Here is a 16,253-nt window from a genome sequence, read left to right as displayed (position 1 = left end):
AAACTGCCAAATACAAAAAGGAAATACATTTTCTCATTTCAAAGTCAAGCCAAAGTCAAAGTCAGCTTTATTGTCAAATATGCTGCATCCATAAGACATACAGCGCACAGTGCAAGCAGCATATAAAATAATAAATAAAAGACTTAAAAAAAATGGATAAAAAGACAGTAATAGTCAGAGGAATAACAGTAGTCTAAACAGTGCTAAAGAACAGTGGCATGGTTAAAGTGGCAGTTTAAAGTGACATCAGTGCTGAGAACAGTAAGTGGATGAGTCAGTGATGGCAGTCTTTGGTGAAGATGGTGTTCTGAACTGTTGTGAAAGTTTTCAATGTGAGCTTGTAGGATGGAATGGAGGGGCCAGAGGGGGGAGGGCAGGGAGGGAGTTGAGGGTCCTTATTGCCTGATGGAGGAAACTGTCCTTGAGTCTGCTGGTTCTGGCCTGCAGACTTTGCAGCCTCCTCCCTGATGGCAGCAGGTTGAAGTGTCTCTGGGATGGGTGTGAGGGGTCCCTTGCAATCCTGATGGCTTTGCGGGTGAGGCGGGAGCAGTAAATGTCCGAGAGGCCAGTAAGAGGGACACCAACGATCTTCTCAGCTGTTTTGACAATGTGCTGCAGAGTCTTCCGGCAGGACGCGTTGCAGGCTCCGTACCACACGGTGATGCAGCTGGTCAGGATGCTCTCGATGGCCCCCCTGTAAAAGGTCTACGTGATGGGGGGAGGAGCTCTGGCCCTCTTCAGTTTGCGGAGGAAGTACAGGCGTTGTTGGGATTTTTTGGCCAGTGATGCAGTGTTGTGGTTCCATGACAGGTCGTCGGAGATGTGCACCCCCAGGAACTTGGTGCAGCTCACCCTTTCCACAGCAGCACCATTGACGATCAGTGGAGCGTGCTGGGTGTGAGTTCTCCGGAAGTCCACAAGCATCTCCTTTGTCTTCTCCACATTCAGGTGGAGATTGTTGTCTTTGCACCACAGAGCCAGCCTGTTCACCTCACTCCTGTAGGGGGTCTCATTGTTGTTGTTGATGAGACCCACCACTGTTGTGTCATCCGCAAACTTGATGAAGAGGTTGGAGCTTGATGTTGGGGTGCAGTCGTGCGTCAGCAGAGTGAAGAGAAGGGGGCTCAGCACACAGCCTTGGGGGACCCCTGTGTTAATTGTGATGGTGCTGGAGGTGTTGTTGCCGACACGAACTGCCTGTGGTCTCCCTGTCAGAAAGTCCAGAAGCCAGTTACACAGGCAGGTGTTGAGTCCGAGTTGGTCTAGCTTGTGGATGAGCTGCTGGGGGATGACTGTATTGAAGGCGGAGCTGAAGTCAATGAATAGCATTCTGACATGCGAGTCTTTTGTTTCCAGGTGAGTGAGGGCTGAGTGGAGAGCTGTTGAGATGGCATCATCGGTCGAACGGTTAGACCGATATGCAAACTGGTAGGGGTCCAGAGTGTGTGTGTGTGTGTGTGTGTGTGTGGGGGGGGGGGGGGTGGACTTGATGTGCTGCATGACCAGCCGCTCAAAGCACTTCATGAGAATGGGGGTGAGAGCGATCGGGCGGTAGTCATTGTAGCAGGAGGGAGAGGACTTCTTTGGGACCGGGATGATGGTGGTGGCTTTGAAGCATGGAGGGACAACAGCCTGGCTCAGTGAGAGGTTGAAGATGTCGGTGATGACATCTGTCAGCTCATCAGCACAGTTCCTCAGGACACAGCCAGGAATGTTGTCAGGTCCTGGGGGTCTCTGTGGCTTAATCCTTCCCAGTGAGCGCCTCACGCTGTCACGTGATAGCGTCAGCACCAGGTCACTGGGAGGGGGAGGAGTCTTCTGTGCCGGGATGCTGTTGTCTGCCTCGAAGCGGGCAAAGAAGGTGTTTAGCTTGTCCAGCAGAGGGGTTGAGTTGTCGCAGGCCTGTGGGGCGGGCTTGTAATCCGTGATGGTCTGGATGCCCCGCCACAGGTTCCTGGTGTCACAGCTGTCACTGAAGCGGGCAGCCATCCTCCTGGAGTGCTCCCTCTTGGCCAGCCTGATGCCTCTTGACAGGTTGGCCCTGGCTGTTCTCAGACCAGCTTCATTCCCAGCTCATTTAAAATTACGAACAAAATAAATGTACTAATTTTAAAATTATGAACATACAAAATTATAATAAAGAAGTGTATAAATGCTAATATTTCCATTTCTACTCAAATTAGTGTTCACATTTATTATTTATAAATGGGTACATTTATTTCTTATTTGTATTTTGCAGTTTTGGTTTTACATAATGAGGATGTTTTGCACAGTTTCTTCCCAGCCAACAGTTTCTTCTGCTCTCAAAAAGTATTGGAGGTGGTGCAGCGTCCACATCCCAAGATGTTCCTGACATCATTGAAGATGTCATCTCAGGTAACTTTAATAGCATGTAAAGTAATTTAAAAAACAGTGTCTGAATAACCCCTTTTTTCATAAACAGCAGCTGAAGAGAATGAAGTCCCAAATTGTTCATATTTAAATAAACAAATATGACCTCATACAAATATACAATCAAACAATCAATCTCTCATAAATTTATAAAAAGATCATGAAATTGTGAAAAACCTGCACACAAATTTTAAATGAGCCAGTAAACTATTATAGTATTCTTATTTTATTAGCTTTATCATTGATTATTGTATAATAATAATGCTTGTTTTTTAGCTGCAGAAGAAACTCCTGTCACCACATCTTCTGTTGAAAGGGAAAACGCTGCAGGGCTCCAGACTGCGACCAAATGGTCGCGTTTTGCGACCAAAATTTGAGAGTGTGCGACTGAATTTTACATCCAGTCGCACATGTCTACCAGTAAATTTGCCTCCCCCACCCTCCGTATTTTTTATACTTTAAACATGGAAGGGGCACGTCAATGATCAATGAAATGAGCAACGAAATAATCAATGAGACGCAAGTGCACACGCACGTAGACAGACACACACACTCGCACACATACTCATGAGACGCGAGCACACACTCGCGTATCATTGAGGGATGCCTGTCTGTGAGGCGGCCACTGCGTGTGAGAATAGGGAAAGTCACTGCAAGTGGCTAAATGCGTGGAAGGGGAGGGGCCTAGAGATAATAAGTGCACGTAAACATCTGTGGGAAGGAAACGGAGACAAATTTCATCACAACCTGATATGTGCGTCTGAGCTATGAATAAGCGAACTATTGATTCGTTCTTCCGACCTGGAGCTAGTGTACCAGTGCCAGAGTCTACAGCAGGGGTCTTTAAGTCGCGAAGCAAACCACGGTTCTCATGCACGGCTGTTACAGCAGCACACCGCTCCCGCGGGAGATGGTCAGCTGGGGAGCATAAATGTCCCACACCTACACAACTACCTGACAGCTAACGGGGCTCTAACATTAAACACGTGTGAGCGACAACACGATTTAGTCTTAGACACATTTAAAACACGTGGGGAAAATGCAACGATAGACGTGTTTAAGATGAACCAGCGCCGCGCCTGGATCGTTGGGGTGACCGGGGGGGCATGAAGGCGAAGCTAAAGCGAGACTGAAGGAGAACAGGAAGTTGTAGTCCTAAACATTCTATTTAGTTTTTATATGCCTGTCCCCCTAAGTATGATCTGTGATATTACATCTTTTATAATTTTTTTAATGTTTTGTAATGGATGTAGCCTTTTTTTAATCAGTTGGTATTTTAAATTATTTTAATTGATCACTGAACTACAAAAACCCGTCAGGACACATGTCCCATAATGCATTGTTTTGTAGTCTGTAGGGCAGCTTTCAGTCAGTTTTTTTCAGCTGTGTTCGTTGGTGCCTTGCTTCCACCCCTTTCTCGTGATATTTTTGTTTTGATTGACAGGTGATGTTAGAGCCTTTAACAAAAATATACGTCTCACACCAGGTGATCTGTGCAGCGTTGTGTCCATCTGGGTGATCTCAAATTATTGTGCATCTTGGCTGCACCTATTTGGTGTCGCCAACATGAATTTCCATCCCCTGATGTTCACATACATTTAAGTATTGTTTGAAACTGTGAAATGACCGAAAGGTTAGTACGGTAATCAGTTTGTTTCTAAAAACTTTGTTTTATTCTAAATATATGGTATTTTGTTTACTATTTGTACTGTCATGACAGCGATGGTGCTGTCAGTCTACCTTGTTGTTGCATCTTCAAAAGTGCAGAATAAAATATGACACTGAATTTGAAACAGCACATTGTAATTTCTGCATCTATTATTAAAATATTTATTCGTAATACAGTGGAAATTAATAGATTTGGTTAGCATGTTGATTTACGGTATGCGCCCCTAAATTTTCAGGTTGTGCCCCTAAAATTTTCAGTTGGGGGCCACAGTGCTCCTAGTGAAAAAAGCTAGTCTGGAGCCCTGCGTTGATGTTGCTGCTGGTAAGTTTGGTCCAGCTGAACGACCAACCACACTCTCTGATCCAGTAAGAATGGATTTGGTGCAAAGAGTTCCTTTTCAGACTGAGAAAGACTCTGACTTTCCAAAATCCCCATCATTGAGCTGTTGTGGTCTTTATTTTGGATTGTTTTATCGTTATTTGATTTTCTATTAAGTTGCTGTTTTTAATGAGTTGGAGTTTTGTGAACGTCATTTGTTGAGTGCCTAATGTTACATTAAAAGATATATATCTATACACATTTTTCATTCATATTTATTTCTTTTCACTTTTAATTTTTTTAAACTGTATTCAGTTCTTCAGCAGCAACAATAATACATTCACAAAATGTATTAATAGAGAGATCTCATTTATATTACAATAACAGTTGCATTTTGTTGGTGCTGCTCATCAGTTAGAGGGCCCACAAATTAAATTTCCCTCTGCTGTCAATCAGACAGACCTCCGCATCACCACGACGCTCCGCCACCCCTTTACACTTGGTGCTGTCAGCCAGACCACACCACACAGTGTGGTCCAGCCTGGAAGTTCTCATCAAAACGTCTGAGCTTCCTGTGATCAGGGATGATATGTGAAGTTGCTCCACAGTCGACCATCTAATGTCTGCTCCCTCGCTCACTCGCAAAGCGAACTCCTTCTCCTGGTTTATCGTCTCGCTGCAGGCTTTGTGTGCGTCGTCTCGTCCTCTGCGCTGTCTGCGTCTGCAGGTGCTGTCTGCGTCTGCAGGTGCTGTCTGCGTCTGCAGGTACTGTCTGCGTCTGCAGGTGCTGTCCCAGTGCGTGCTGCTTTTGCACAAGCTGCACCACAGTTTGCGCTGGCAGGTTCTGGCCAGGTGTCCCTACAGGCCGCATCTGAAGCATACAAAGTCCTTTGTCGCCTTCTCTGCTCCTCGCTCACCTGGGCTAGCAGGTTTCCCTCTGGTGCACGCGGGCATTCATCACGTTGTCACCTGCTGCGGTCGCGCGCATCTTTTCAGTGTCCTCACAGCTCCGTAGCTTTGTTTTAAACTTTGCAAATGACATGGTCTCATCCTGTTGTGTCACATGGATTGCAAATGGTTGGAAGGCACAGGTAGCCCCTTCAGGACCATGGCAACCAGCAGACCATCGCTCAGGGTTTCACCGGCGTTTCTCAAGGCCGTGATCGCTGTCTCAGCGAGATTATATATTCTGTCACGCTTCCATTGTCCGGCTTTTTCAGTGAAGTCAGTTCAGTATAAAGACTGATGATACAAGGCTTTCCTTTATTTTGGTAGGTGTCTCTCAGGATCTGTAGCGCCTTGCGGCCGTCATCTGCTGCCTCACGCATCACCAGCGACAGGCTCTTGTCATCCAGAACCGTACCTGGTTAACAGAAAAAAACAATGTAATTAAATAGAGAGCGCCATACTTTAGTGATACGGAGTCGGAGATTTTAATGACAGCGTATGAAGATTATACTCCCATCAAAAAAGTAATATGGCTGCAGCATCAGCAAAAGAAAGAGTTCCTGCTTGGAGAAAAGAACAAAGTAAACACACGAGTTTCTATCACACGCTTCACCAAAGCCTCCATCCACCCGTGATCCACTTTTAGGATGTGAACCAACGCTCTTTTAAGGAAAAAAACAAACAAAACACTTCCGGTGAAGCAGCAGCAACTGGTGATGTGAGGTCGTCAACTGTCAATCAAACTTCAGCTTCAAAGTTCCACTGATGGAGATGAAAGGAACCAGAGCTGCTGCTATGGAGACAGTAGAGCAAGAAGGTGCTGGTTCAAATCCCAGAAAGCACCAGATTGGAGGAAAAATGGTGATCGACAAAGTGCTGTCTGATGTACAGATGGTGCGATGGAAGAGACTTGCTCTCCAAAGCAGAGAAGTGCTGGTTCAATTCCCGGTGTCAGTTTTTTTGTTGTCGGTTTTTGCCGCTCCTTGACAGTCATCAGCTCAAAGGAACAAAGCAACACAGTTCTGCTGTAGACAGATTAGCACAGTGGGAGTGTTTCTGTCCTTGAAGTGGGAGAGTGCAGGTTCAAGTCCCAGTCAGGGACATGGAGGTGTTCAGTCGCCTCACAATTCAAGCTGCGGCTAGGAGGAGTCAGGACGGCAGGAGAAGGGGGCTTCATCTTTGCCCCCCACCCACCCCGAGGAAGGAGGACCAGGAGAAAAGGATCCCAGAAGAAGATGTGCATTTAGATAGATCCATACAGAATGCAGCTTGGATGTGTGGAGCGTCTGCATACCGTAGATGCAATACAGGTAGAGCAACACCTGGAGGTGGTGGCAAAGCAGGTTGAGATATATGAGTATTTATAATAGACTATTAATTTAATTAGCAACATTTTTAGCTTTTTAGTTTAATAATAACAAATAATTAATTATACCAGCACCAGCTGTTTTTTCAGTTAGAGAGACAAGATTTAAAAAGTACAGAAAGAGTATAGTTAATGTAGTGTTTATAGCGTGAAGGTACTATCATGATCTAGTTGCTGCTTCTAGGTATTAGTAAAGTCTACCCCACCCCTGTCTAGTCGGTTTAGCCCTCCTGTCTCACTACCAGTTAGCTGTAGCTCTAATATCAATCTTCATCACCTATCTTATAGCAGAAGTCGTTGATCTCCAACCAGACTAAAGATGAAGCCACCCCCTTTCCCAGCATCTTCCTCACCCCAAGCATGAGTTGTGATGCATCTAGCCAGGATTTGAACCTGCACTCTCCTGCTTCAAGGACAGAGACACTCCCACTGCGCTAATCTGTCTACAGCAGAACTGTGTTGCTTTGTTCCTTTGAGCTGAACACGCTCTACATGTTTCAAAAATCAACAATCAGGTTTAAAGACACAGATTATGACATCTACTTCCTAAGGGACCCTTATTCTAACTGGGATTTGAACCGGTACATTGTCACTGGAAGCACAGAGACACTACCACCACACTACTCTATCTGCATCAGAGCAGGGATTCTGGTCCATGAAGGATCTTCACGCAGAGTCAGCTTTAATAGCGACGGTTTGTTAACGAGTCGGGAATTGAACCAGTCACTCCCACTGCACTATTTAAAGCACCACACAGGTCCAACAAAAAGGTCCATTCTTTATCAGTTTTTAAACTAATTTGGATTTATTACTACATGACAGTTGTTTAACTTACTGGTCCTTTTATCCGTTTGTAACGTCACACTTAAACATAAAACAAAGTCAAAGAGATGTCATCATTACATAGAACATTCTTCTAATGTTTTATTTCTGCTTTAGCTATAAAAATGCCCTTATAAACTTACTTTGTAAATATTTCAAAACATTTAAGGCACGACAAAATGTCGAAAGCTTTTATCAATTTACTGTCTATCCATCTTCAGAACCAACTGAATCCTTTTCAGGAGCACAATGTTGCTGGAGCCTATCTCAGCTGCTTTTGGGCAAAGGCAGGTTACGCCACGAAAAAAAAACTCCCTTTTATGTGTTTTGCTTTCATGTTGATGCTAAATGTGGGTAATTTTGGAGCCAAAGAATGCACATTTATTTTTGATGCATATTTATACGTATTAAGGGATTAATGCATTGTTTTTGTCTATTATTCAGGATATATACTTATTTATTTACCTTCTGTCATGGTATATTTGGGATGCACGAGCAGCATTCCAAGGAAACGGATATCCAATCTGTTTTGGAAACGTTCTGAGGGTATGCACGGATTTCAGGCAGCAACACCAGCTTTACATGTCAAAATGTAAATTGTTTTCGCTATTCTACATAATGAAACACTCCAAAACAGTTTTTGGAGGTTAACTGTATATATTTCATACTGAAAGCAGTTTAAAAAACATTTTAGTATCCAGTTGTTCTCAAATAAAACACTTACATTTTACTTCAGTTCAAAGTTGTTTTTTTTACTTGCTGGTATTTGCATTAAATGACATTCCAAACAACTCCTTTTTTTTCCAATTTTATTTGAGATGTATGTACATAATATGCAAAGTTTGCTGAACAATAAGTAAAAAGAAAAACAGAAGAATTTATAAGGATATGAAAATTACAGGCAAAAACATTTGTATTAAAAGAGAAACAATTTTTAGTTTCCTCACAAACCAACAAGGGTTTTGTTTAATTCACACAAAGAATAGAGGATTAACTCCTGAGGACCAGACTGTGTGGACAACCTAGCAGCCCCTCCCTGAAGCTCTTAAATTTTAGTTCAAGTTGGAGACTTGTGTCATAAATAACCGGAAGACAAAAACGATTTTTAGAATGTTCTCTAAAAATTGTGTTAAGAGAAAATGGCCGTCCCTGGTACACATGATGCGCTGTCCCCTAATGGGTTAGTGACATGCAACGCTGGGATGGAGCGGTTGACTCAGACTAGGCGGGACAGTCCAAGTCGCAGCTCCTGGCTGGGTGACTTCACCGGTGGACTGTGTGACGATGAGGCGCTTTTACCAATCTGAGCTGGAATATGATATCCTCCTGAGAACCAAGGAAAATCAGTGTCTTACAATTACTGTTTTTTATTTTTGTGATTTCCTATCTATTTGGGCCTAAATAAACACCTTACAATTTTTTTAAAAATATATTTTATTTTAATTTCCCAACACGTCCACTGTAGAGTACAACAGGACGATATTTCTGTGAAAATATAAGTCAATTTGGAAAATCAGAAAAAAGGAGCAGATTAAATCTTTAGTGATATTCACCCAAAAAACATTAAATTTTGTTGTAAAACAATAAAATTCTGCATCACTCTTTTGTTACTTGTTTGACCATCTGCTAGAGAGGATGATCTCGTGTCTGTGTCAACGTGTCTGTTAGACCCAATTCCCACTAGACTTTTTAAAGAAACTTTTCCCCTAATTAATGATCCCATATTAACAATGATAAATGCCTCTCTGGAAACGGGTTACGTGCCACAGTCTTTTAAATATGCAGTTGTTAAACCTCTTCTGAAAAAGCCCAGTTTGGATCCTAGCATCTTGGCCAACTATAGACCGATATCAAACCTGCCCTTTATTTCTAAAATCCTAGAAAGAGTTGTAGTTAAGCAGCTTTACTGCCACCTACAGGACAACAGCCACTTTGAAGACTTTCAGTCGGGGTTTAGACCTCACCACAGTACGGAAACTGCACTAGTTAGAGTCTCTAATGACTTGTTATTGGCCTCAGAAAAGGGACTAGTTTCTATTCTGGTCCTGTTGGACCTCAGTGCAGCCTTTGACACTATCGACCACGGTATTTTACTCCATAGATTAGAGCAGGACATAGGGATCAGAGGATCTGCTCTCCAGTGGTTTAAATCCTATCTGTCCGATAGGTATCAGTTCGTTAATGTAAATGGCCATTCCTCTCAGTGCACTCGAGTCAACTATGGAGTCCCACAGGGCTCAGTCTTGGGACCGATCCTGTTTACGCTTTATATGCTACCCCTAGGAAACATAATCAGGAAACACAGCATTAATTTTCATTGTTATGCCGACGATACGCAGTTGTATTTATCCATGAAGCCTGACCAGAATGACCAGATAGAGAAACTGAACGCCTGCATCAGTGACATCAAGACCTGGATGACAATTAATTACCTCCTCTTGAACCCAGAAAAAACTGAGGTCATTATACTTGGTCCTAAAAACCTCAGAGATACTCTGTCTGCTCAGATAGTCTCCCTGGATGGCATAAGTATAGCCCCCAATTCCACAGTTAGAAACTTTGGGGTTTTACTTGACCAGGATTTATCATTTAAGGCTCACATATCTCAGGCGTGCAGAACTGCCTTTTTTCACCTGCGGAATATTGCTAAGATCAGAAATATACTTTCTAAGAGTGATGCTGAAAAACTCATCCATGCGTTTGTTACGTCGAGGCTGGATTACTGTAACTCCTTGTTAGCAGCGTGTCCTAAGAGTTCCATAAGAAGTCTCCAGCTTGTTCAGAACGCAGCAGCTAGATTGTTAGCTGGAACTAGCAGAAGAGATCACATCACTCCTGTGTTAGTTTCGCTCCATTGGCTCCCAGTTGATTCCAGAATCAAGTTCAAGATCCTCCTGTTAACTTATAAGGCCTTACATGGAATGGCCCCGTCCTATATTAAGGACCTCATAGTCCCTTACCATCCAATGAGAACACTTCGCTCGCAAAATGCAGGACTGCTTGTGGTTCCTAGAATTAGTAAAAGTACGGTTGGAGGTAGAGCGTTTAGCCACCAAGCCCCTGTTTTATGGAATAAGCTCCCAGCTCATGTAAGAGAGGCCGACTCAGTTTCTACATTCAAAGCTAGACTGAAAACATTCCTCTTTGGACAGGCTTATTGTCAGACTAGTTAGTATTCAGAGATTACTTAACTTAATGTTAATTTGTTTAAATTAAACTTAATAATAACTATTTCTTTTAAAAGGCTGCTAGAAGTTGAAGCTGGGGTAACTATGGTGCACTGGGGTTCTGTCCTCTTTCCTGTTTTTACTTCTACCCTTCCTCTCCTCTATTCTTGATCATAATTTATCATTTAGTTCTCCATGCCTCTGTTTGGTGCAGTGCGATTCATGTATTGTCCCTCTTTTCCTCTCCCCTCCTGGGGAGTGGGAGTGCTTCCAGACACCAGTTGGCTCATCCGTGCTCCAGTTCCTGACCGTTTACCTCGCCTTTGCTCCTGCTCCTACACCTGGCTGTGGATCCTGCCTCTGGCTCATCTCTGGCTCGTTTCTGCTCTGTACCTGACCGAGTACCTCGTCTCTGCTCCTGCTCCTACACCTGGCTGTGGATCCTGTCTCCGGCTCGACTCGCGCCTTTGACTGTCCCCACAACCACGGCTGGATGAAGCTCGTCTGCTGGACTTTTATATTTGTAGTTGTAGATTTAGATAAGTTAATTCTTCTCTAAGATTTCTGGTAAATCGCCTGTCCGTCCTGGGGGAGGATCCCTCCTTCATGTGGGCACCCCTGAGGTTTCTTCGTTTTTTCCGGAATCCGGTTTTTTTGGGAGTTTTTCCTTACCGCGAAGGGGGGTCTAAGGGCAGGGATGCCAGTATAGCTTAGTCAGTTTGTTAGTTCATTTTAGTATTTTTCTATTGAACTCTTTGTATTCGTGATCCTTTTGATTTCATGTTTTACTTCGAAGCCCATCGAGACGACTGTTGTTGTGATTTTGGGCTATACAAATAAAATTGAATTGAATTGAATTGAATGATCGACCGGTAAATTGAGAGCTTTGCTTATTGGCTCAGCTCTCTCCTCACCGTAACGGACCGGTACATCAACTGCATAACTATGGACGCCGCTCCGATCCACCTGTCAATCTCATGCTCCTGTCTTCCTTTACTCATGGACAAGACTCCAATATATTTAAACTTCTCCACCTGGGGCAGGGACACTCCACCCACATAGAGATGGCAAACTACCTTTCTTTGGTCAAGAACCATGGCCTCAGATTTAGCGGTGCTGACCCGCATCCCAGTCGCTTCACACTTGGCCAAAAACCGCCCTAATGCACGCTGGAGGTCCCAGCTTGATGAAGCCATAGGACAACATCGTCTGCAAAGAGCAGAGATGAAACTGTGGTCCCCAAACCAGACCCCCTACAGCCCCTGCCTGTGCCCTAGAAATTCTGTCCATAAAAACTATGAACAGAACTAGGATAAAGAGCATCTCTACCAGAGTCCAACATGCACCGGGAACAGGTTTGACTTACTGCCAGCTATGCGAACCAAGCTCTTGCTCCGGTCATGCAGAGACCTGACAGCCCTCAGTAAGGCTCCCCGGACCCCATAATCCCACAGCACCCTCCACAGGATACCATGTGGGACGCGGTCGAACGCCTTCTCCAAATCCACAAAACACATCTGGACTGAATGAGCGAACTCCTGCATTCCCTCCAGCACCCTAGAGAGGGTGTAGAGCTGTTATACTGTTCCAAGACCAGGAAGGACACCGAACTGTTGTTCCTGGATCTGAAGTTCGACTATTGGACCGACTGTCTACTCCAGTACTGTGGCCTATAGACATTCCCAGGGAGGCTGAGGAGTGTGATTCCCCGGTAGTTGGAACACAATTAAATCAAAAACAGATCCTCAAAAATGTTATCAATGTACTGTGAAAAGTAAGAGATTGGACTCCTGTATTCACAAACTTTGGCGTCATCTTGATAGGCAGAACGCCCTGCTAGCACAAGTGTAAACCTGTTATGATGGACGTTTAAAAAACACAAAAAGTCAAGTTAATTAAAAAAATAACAGTTATTTTTTTCTGAATCTTATCCTTTTTATCATTTGAAAGCTCCAAATCTGAATCTCTCTCAACTATCTGGTATAGAATCCTCTCTGCTTCACTTTTTTCTCCTAAATCATGTGCAGCCATTAAATACATTAAAATGGTCCCGGTGTCCTCTACAGTGGACATTCATTAAACGCCTGCTGTATTAAAACTGAAAATATTGTTCCTAACATGTTTATGACCAAGAATATATATAATTATCATGGTAAAAAAAAGGAATAGATACAAAATATTTGACTTGCCTTTCACCTTTACATAAAATTAGGTAAATGGTATGGCAGCCATCTTTGTAAAGGTAAAACTTAAAGTTCCCAGCATGCAAACTCGTCACATGACATCAATGGAAAGCCCAGTATGTCCTCTACAGAGTATAAGAGGATTTGGAAAGGTAACTCTTAATTCCTTACAAACATAAATATTAGCCTTCAATCTGATTACAGCAGTTTAAATAACCGAAAGAGTAAGTGTATTGATTCTCACTGAAGCTGTACCTGGTGGGTTCCACTTGGGTACTCTCCCCGCTGCTGGGCTCAGAGAGGATGAAGGCTTTGTGGAAGGAGATCTGGTGGGTGTTGGTTTGGATGTTGGAAGACTTTTTACCGGTTTGGAAGCAGCTAAAATATTTTTTTAAATCTTAGTAGCAAAAGTCAAGAGGATGGAAAACGTCAGCTGTTGAAACCAACCTGCTGCTTCAGGCTTCGTCTTTGATGGTTTCGACGGTTGTTTGTCTTTTTCAGAAGTGGGATCTGGTTTGATTCTGTCTTTGGTGGAGACTTTGTTCTTTTTGGTCTTTGTGGGTTTCCTCACTGTGAATTCTTCATCCTAACTCTCAGATGGCTCACTGAAATCTTCATCACTTTCTGGATCTGGAAAAGCAAAGAGCTGTTACACTTATGAAAACCAAGAGAACCGTTTTTTATGGAGCCGTGGAAAAAAAAGTGCTAACTGGGTGTTGATAGTCGTCATCTTTGCGTTTTTTCACTTGAGCTGTTTTGCATGTAGCCAAGTGTCATCTGCTTAAGCAGGGCAGATAGAAGACTGGCTTGTGGACACAAGAATTAACTCTTGAACTAAGCTTGAGAGCGTAAATGATGAAGTTTCTACGGTCAGGGTTAATTTGCTCATGGTGTTATTTAAACACCAACCAAGACAACTGATGACACATAAGACTATCATCTCCATTTTAAAGAGCCTTAATATAATCTCCATGGCTAAATTTTCATAACCACACGATCCCCTAAAAACCATTAGAGCTGTGGATTCTGGCGGTACACAAACCGCCACCACCAGGTCCCCGAGGTGGCGAAAAAAATAAAAAAGAGCCAAATCTGGCAACCCATTTCATAGCACGTCCGTACCAACGTGCGCTCTGAATGCTGTGCAAAAGAAAGTTGGCTGCACTTTAATGATCGCCCCCTTCAACACACCCGAATCAATCTGGCAACCCAAATGATGACGTTACGCCACTCTTAGCAACGATTGGTCAACATCATTTCATCTGAGCCTGGCGCAATGTACATTTACGAGCGCATTTTGTTTCAATAAAGTTGGGAAAAAGAAAAAAACGAGCGCATTTTGTCACGTTGATCAACGCGACAACAAGAGAACTTTATGCCAAAGATACTTTATCCATCAGGAGCTGAAAAACGATGAAGAATTTAAACATCAGTCACAAGGTAAGTTTGGAGGATGTTGGGGCCGGATTCTTCTCCTGCCTTTCTGTGCAGCTGCGCGATTTACGTAAAATACGAATCAATCCGAGGTGAAGATTGCTCAAAACTATCCCGTTTTTGTCGTAATTTCCAATGGAAAACTAGAAAATAATTCTGATATCCAAGTTTCCAAGATGAGGTCAGACATGACTTTCCAAAACGGCGGAGAGCAGAGAAAAGTAAATAATGACAACAGTGGCTGATAATGTTTTAACTCACGTTATCATATTGGCTAATTAACACATATTTAGTGCGATCTGCATTTTCCGGTTGTGTCAGTATAAAAACAGCTGTTTATCTTTTATTGACAGTCAGGTAGTCTGACTTTTACAACAATGAGTTTGTCTTAAAATCTTGCATTAGCATGAAATATGGAGAATCAAAACTGCCAAATACAAACAGGAAATACATTTTCTAATTTATAAATGACGAACAAAATAAATGTACTAATTTTAAAATTATGAAATACAAAATTATAATAAAGAAGTGTATAAATGCTAATATTTCCATTTCTACTCAAATTAGTGTTCACATTTATTATTTATAAATGGGTACATTTATTTATTATTTGTATTTTGCAGTTTTGGTTTTACATAATGAGGATGTTTTGCACAGTTTCTTCCCAGCCAACAGTTTCTTCTGCTCTCAAAAAGTATTGGAGGTGGTGCAGCGTCCACATCCCAAGATGTTCCTGACATCACTGAAGATGTCATCTCAGGTAACTTTAATAGCATGTAAAGTATTTAAAAAAAACAGTGTCTGAATAACCCCTTTTTTCATAAACAGCAGCTGAAGAGAATGAAGTCCCAAATTTTTCATATTTAAATAAACAAATATGACCTCATACAAATATACAATCAAACAATCAATCTCTCATAAATATATAAAACGATCATGAAATTGTGAAAAACCTGCACACAGATTTTAAATGAGCCAGTAAACTATTATTAGTATTCTTATTTTAATAGCTTTATCATTGATTATTGTATAATAATAATGCTTGTTTTTTAGCTGCAGAAGAAACTCCAGTCACCACATCTTCTGTTGAAAGGGAAAACGTTGATGCTGCTGCTGGTAAGTTTGGTCCAGCTGAACGACCAACAACACTCTCTGATCTAGTAAGAATGGATTTGGTGCAAAGAGGTCCTTTTCAGACTGAGAAAGACTCTGACTTTCCAAAATCCCCATCATTGAGCTGTTGTGTTCTTTATTTTGGATTGTTTTATCGTTATTTGATTTTCTATTAAGTTGCTGTTTTTAATGAGTTGGAGTTTTGTGAACGTCATTTGTCGAGTGCCTAATGTTACATTAAAAGATATATATCTATACACATTTTTCATTCATATTTATTTCTTTTCACTTTTAATTTTTTTAAACTGTATTCAGTTCTTCAGCAGCAACAATAATACATTCACAAAATGTAGTAATAGAGAGATGTCATTTATATTACAATAACAGTTGCATTTTGTTGGTGCTGCTGATCAGTTAGAGGGCCCACAAATTAAATTTCGCATAGGGCCCCCGGAAGACCAGGGCCGGCCCTGGGTGTATGAATGCTAACTACTGAAATTATGATCATTATGGGCTTATTAACCCTTGTATCCTAGGCAATTTAACATTGGGAGTTGGGTCATCTAGACCCACTAGACAGTGTGCTGAACCTTTTTTCTTCATGATTGAACCGTGTACATGGGTCCAGAAAAATGTTTTCAGAATATAACAAACGTTCACATGGGTCACAGCAATGTCCACATTTAACACTGCAGATTGATGACTTTCAGAGAGTGCTGAACACTAGTGCCTTAGGATCCAGAATATACAGTTCAAGGCAGTACTCCAATGGGGGTTATGCTTTCCTGTTTGATCTGAAACTTTCTGAGACATATTTTGGACTGTATGTGCATTTCTTGTCT

At 42.4% G+C, this 16,253-nt stretch overlaps 1 long non-coding RNA gene across 1 annotated transcript; it reads right to left on the bottom strand.

Annotated features, from left to right (window-relative positions):
* Window positions 1–8,127: 8,127 nt before the first annotated feature.
* On the bottom strand, window positions 8,128–14,386 carry LOC110016691 (uncharacterized). The gene is made up of 4 exons (XR_013648397.1): window positions 13,575–14,386; window positions 13,312–13,494; window positions 13,120–13,242; window positions 8,128–8,840 (listed from the first exon to the last, which is right to left on the bottom strand). It is a non-coding gene; the product is annotated as an uncharacterized LOC110016691 (long non-coding RNA).
* Between the last annotated feature and the right edge of the window lie 1,867 nt (window positions 14,387–16,253).

This window comes from Oryzias latipes, chromosome 16 (assembly GCF_053564925.1).
Source record: "Oryzias latipes strain Hd-rR chromosome 16, Olatipes_Hd-rR_3.1".
In the NCBI taxonomy this organism is placed as follows: Eukaryota; Metazoa; Chordata; class Actinopteri; order Beloniformes; family Adrianichthyidae; genus Oryzias; species Oryzias latipes.
The sequence above is the reverse complement of the archived record's forward strand: the minus strand, read 5'-3'. Positions and strand labels throughout refer to the sequence as shown.